Source organism: Pristiophorus japonicus, unplaced genomic scaffold (assembly GCF_044704955.1).
Source record: "Pristiophorus japonicus isolate sPriJap1 unplaced genomic scaffold, sPriJap1.hap1 HAP1_SCAFFOLD_247, whole genome shotgun sequence".
Classification (NCBI taxonomy): domain Eukaryota; kingdom Metazoa; phylum Chordata; class Chondrichthyes; family Pristiophoridae; genus Pristiophorus; species Pristiophorus japonicus.
The window spans coordinates 270,001-275,000 of record NW_027252199.1 but is presented as its reverse complement, the minus strand read 5'-3'; the positions used below and the strand labels follow the sequence as shown (position 1 = coordinate 275,000).

Genomic DNA, 5,000 nt, shown 5'->3' with positions numbered 1-5,000 from the left:
CATTTCCAATCCGACCAATTTTTAAGCCAGATCGCTGTTGTCGCCACATTTCGGAACCCCATGTGGCAAGTGGCGCCTGCTACTTGGCATTCTGATTTGCAACACTCCTCACATGAACACACATGCATTCCAGCAGTATGCAAGTTGGCTTTACATTTTTCCTGCATTGAATTGCAGCTCTTCCTGCACGATTCTTTGTTCTCTTGCTGTTTGTCCCTCTCAGGTTTCTATGCACCTTGTCTCTCCTCTCTGTTGCTGCGTCCTGGTGTGCCTGCGCCAGCGTGTGTTTTTTTGCCAACTTATTTTCTTGTTCTGTGTTCTTTCGCCCCTTGCGTCGACCCCCTCACATATGTGTAGCAGCAGGAGAATGTGCAGGAAAGAAATGGTGAAAGCAAAGTGAGAGAGGGAGCAGCAAACAGGTTGTTGATGGATCAACGGCTCTCTGTGTGCAGAAGCATGAGCAGCCTGTGGATGGCAGCAAAAGCCTACTACACCTGGTATTCCCAGGCAGTCTCCCATCCAAGTACTAACCAGGCCTGACTCTGCTTCGCTTCCAAGATCAGACAAGATCGGGCATTTTCAGACTAGTGTGGCCGTAGACATCGATGTCATGGCTTTCTCTTTACTTAAACGGACATAAGGCTGTTCTTCACTTCTTTTTCTCCTTCCATGCATTCATGCAAATAATCAGCACTCAAGATTCATTTCACCATTTTCCTTCCGCCACACCCACCTCTTGCTGCTCTGACTCCCACACAAACAAACGACAAGCCCTATCCTTCATTGCCTTGCCTCAAGCTTCAAAACTGCCTGACTTTCACCATTCCCTCACTCACCCACAAATCACTCATTCACTCACTCATCCCCAATCTCACGCTCGCCAACCTCGAAATCTCTCATCCCCTCAAATCGCTCTCCCCCAAATCTCCCCATCCCCAAATCTCTCCTCCCCCAAAAAAGGTTCCATCGCCCCCAAAACGCCAGGATTGTTTCATTTCCAATCCGACCAATTTTTAAGCCAGATCGCTGTTGTCGCCACATTTCGGAACCCCATGTGGCAAGTGGCGCCTGCTACTCGGCATTCTGATTTGCAACACTCCTCACATGAACACACATGCATTCCAGCAGTATGCTAGTTGGCTTTACATTTTTCCTGCATTGAATTGCAGCTCTTCCTGCACGATTCTTTGTTCTCTTGCTGTTTGTCCCTCTCAGGTTTCTATGCACCTTGTCTCTCCTCTCTGTTGCTGCGTCCTGGTGTGCCTGCGCCAGCGTGTGTTTTTTTGCCAACTTATTTTCTTGTTCTGTGTTCTTTCGCCCCTTGCGTCGACCCCCTCACATATGTGTAGCAGCAGGAGAATGTGCAGGAAAGAAATGGTGAAAGCAAAGTGAGAGAGGGAGCAGCAAACAGGTTGTTGATGGATCAACGGCTCTCTGTGTGCAGAAGCATGAGCAGCCTGTGGATGGCAGCAAAAGCCTACTGCACCTGGTATTCCCAGGCAGTCTCCCATCCAAGTACTAACCAGGCCTGACTCTGCTTAGTTTCCGAGATCGGGCGTTTTCAGACTAGTGTGGCCGTAGGCATCGATGTCATGGCTTTCTCTTTACTTAAACGGACATAAGGCTGTTCTTCACTTCTTTTTCTCCTTCCATGCATTCATGCAAATAATCAGCACTCAAGATTCATTTCACCATTTTCCTTCCGCCACACCCACCTCTTGCTGCTCTGACTCCCACACAAACAAACGACAAGCCCTATCCTTCATTGCCTTGCCTCAAGCTTCAAAACTGCATGACTTTCACCATTCCCTCACTCACCCACAAATCACTCACTCACTCACTCACCCCCCAATCTCACGCTCGCCAACCTCGAAATCTCTCATCCCCTCAAATCGCTCTCCCCCAAATCTCCCCATCCCCAAATCTCTCCTCCCCCAAAAAAGCTTCCATCGCCCCCAAAACGCCAGGATTGTTTCATTTCCAATCCGACCAATTTTTAAGCCAGATCGCTGTTGTCGCCACATTTCGGAACCCCATGTGGCAAGTGGCGCCTGCTACTCGGCATTCTGATTTGCAACACTCCTCACATGAACACACATGCATTCCAGCAGTATGCTAGTTGGCTTTACATTTTTCCTGCATTGAATTGCAGCTCTTCCTGCACGATTCTTTGTTCTCTTGCTGTTTGTCCCTCTCAGGTTTCTATGCACCTTGTCTCTCCTCTCTGTTGCTGCGTCCTGGTGTGCCTGCGCCAGCGTGTGTTTTTTTGCCAACTTATTTTCTTGTTCTGTGTTCTTTCGCCCCTTGCGTCGACCCCCTCACATATGTGTAGCAGCAGGAGAATGTGCAGGAAAGAAATGGTGAAAGCAAAGTGAGAGAGGGAGCAGCAAACAGGTTGTTGATGGATCAACGGCTCTCTGTGTGCAGAAGCATGAGCAGCCTGTGGATGGCAGCAAAAGCCTACTGCACCTGGTATTCCCAGGTAGTCTCCCATCCAAGTACTAACCAGGCCTGACTCTGCTTAGTTTCCGAGATCAGACGAGATCGGGCGTTTTCAGACTAGTGTGGCCGTAGGCATCGATGTCATGGCTTTCTCTTTACTTAAACGGACATAAGGCTGTTCTTCACTTCTTTTTCTCCTTCCATGCATTCATGCAAATAATCAGCACTCAAGATTCATTTCACCATTTTTCTTCCGCCACACCCACCTCTTGCTGCTCTGACTCCCACACAAACAAACGACAAGCCCTATCCTTCATTGCCTTGCCTCAAGCTTCAAAACTGCATGACTTTCACCATTCCCTCACTCACCCACAAATCACTCACTCACTCACTCACTCCCCAATCTCACGCTCGCCAACCTCGAAATCTCTCATCCCCTCAAATCGCTCTCCCCCAAATCTCCCCATCCCCAAATCTCTCCTCCCCCAAAAAAGGTTCCATCGCCCCCAAATCGCCAGGATTGTTTCATTTCCAATCCGACCAATTTTTAAGCCAGATCGCTGTTGTCGCCACATTTCGGAACCCCATGTGGCAAGTGGCGCCTGCTACTTGGCATTCTGATTTGCAACACTCCTCACATGAACACACATGCATTCCAGCAGTATGCAAGTTGGCTTTACATTTTTCCTGCATTGAATTGCAGCTCTTCCTGCACGATTCTTTGTTCTCTTGCTGTTTGTCCCTCTCAGGTTTCTATGCACCTTGTCTCTCCTCTCTGTTGCTGCGTCCTGGTGTGCCTGCGCCAGCGTGTGTTTTTTTGCCAACTTATTTTCTTGTTCTGTGTTCTTTCGCCCCTTGCGTCGACCCCCTCACATATGTGTAGCAGCAGGAGAATGTGCAGGAAAGAAATGGTGAAAGCAAAGTGAGAGAGGGAGCAGCAAACAGGTTGTTGATGGATCAACGGCTCTCTGTGTGCAGAAGCATGAGCAGCCTGTGGATGGCAGCAAAAGCCTACTACACCTGGTATTCCCAGGCAGTCTCCCATCCAAGTACTAACCAGGCCTGACTCTGCTTCGCTTCCAAGATCAGACAAGATCGGGCATTTTCAGACTAGTGTGGCCGTAGGCATCGATGTCATGGCTTTCTCTTTACTTAAACGGACATAAGGCTGTTCTTCACTTCTTTTTCTCCTTCCATGCATTCATGCAAATAATCAGCACTCAAGATTCATTTCACCATTTTCCTTCCGCCACACCCACCTCTTGCTGCTCTGACTCCCACACAAACAAACGACAAGCCCTATCCTTCATTGCCTTGCCTCAAGCTTCAAAACTGCCTGACTTTCACCATTCCCTCACTCACCCACAAATCACTCACTCACTCACTCATCCCCAATCTCACGCTCGCCAACCTCGAAATCTCTCATCCCCTCAAATCGCTCTCCCCCAAATCTCCCCATCCCCAAATCTCTCCTCCCCCAAAAAAGGTTCCATCGCCCCCAAATCGCCAGGATTGTTTCATTTCCAATCCGACCAATTTTTAAGCCAGATCGCTGTTGTCGCCACATTTCGGAACCCCATGTGGCAAGTGGCGCCTGCTACTTGGCATTCTGATTTGCAACACTCCTCACATGAACACACATGCATTCCAGCAGTATGCAAGTTGGCTTTACATTTTTCCTGCATTGAATTGCAGCTCTTCCTGCACGATTCTTTGTTCTCTTGCTGTTTGTCCCTCTCAGGTTTCTATGCACCTTGTCTCTCCTCTCTGTTGCTGCGTCCTGGTGTGCCTGCGCCAGCGTGTGTTTTTTTGCCAACTTATTTTCTTGTTCTGTGTTCTTTCGCCCCTTGCGTCGACCCCCTCACATATGTGTAGCAGCAGGAGAATGTGCAGGAAAGAAATGGTGAAAGCAAAGTGAGAGAGGGAGCAGCAAACAGGTTGTTGATGGATCAACGGCTCTCTGTGTGCAGAAGCATGAGCAGCCTGTGGATGGCAGCAAAAGCCTACTACACCTGGTATTCCCAGGCAGTCTCCCATCCAAGTACTAACCAGGCCTGACTCTGCTTCGCTTCCAAGATCAGACAAGATCGGGCATTTTCAGACTAGTGTGGCCGTAGACATCGATGTCATGGCTTTCTCTTTACTTAAACGGACATAAGGCTGTTCTTCACTTCTTTTTCTCCTTCCATGCATTCATGCAAATAATCAGCACTCAAGATTCATTTCACCATTTTCCTTCCGCCACACCCACCTCTTGCTGCTCTGACTCCCACACAAACAAACGACAAGCCCTATCCTTCATTGCCTTGCCTCAAGCTTCAAAACTGCCTGACTTTCACCATTCCCTCACTCACCCACAAATCACTCACTCACTCACTCATCCCCAATCTCACGCTCGCCAACCTCGAAATCTCTCATCCCCTCAAATCGCTCTCCCCCAAATCTCCCCATCCCCAAATCTCTCCTCCCCCAAAAAAGGTTCCATCGCCCCCAAAACGCCAGGATTGTTTCATTTCCAATCCGACCAATTTTTAAGCCAGATCGCTGTTGTCGCCACA

At 48.9% G+C, this 5,000-nt stretch overlaps 5 pseudogenes; all 5 read right to left on the bottom strand.

The window, feature by feature from the left end:
* Window positions 1-482: 482 nt before the first annotated feature.
* Window positions 483-601, bottom strand: LOC139246495 (5S ribosomal RNA; annotated as a pseudogene).
* An 873-nt stretch (window positions 602-1,474) lies between these two features.
* Window positions 1,475-1,583, bottom strand: LOC139246517 (5S ribosomal RNA; annotated as a pseudogene).
* An 874-nt stretch (window positions 1,584-2,457) lies between these two features.
* On the bottom strand, window positions 2,458-2,576 carry LOC139246104 (5S ribosomal RNA; annotated as a pseudogene).
* Window positions 2,577-3,450: 874 nt separating this feature from the next.
* On the bottom strand, window positions 3,451-3,569 carry LOC139246467 (5S ribosomal RNA; annotated as a pseudogene).
* An 873-nt stretch (window positions 3,570-4,442) lies between these two features.
* Window positions 4,443-4,561, bottom strand: LOC139246494 (5S ribosomal RNA; annotated as a pseudogene).
* Window positions 4,562-5,000: the final 439 nt, after the last annotated feature.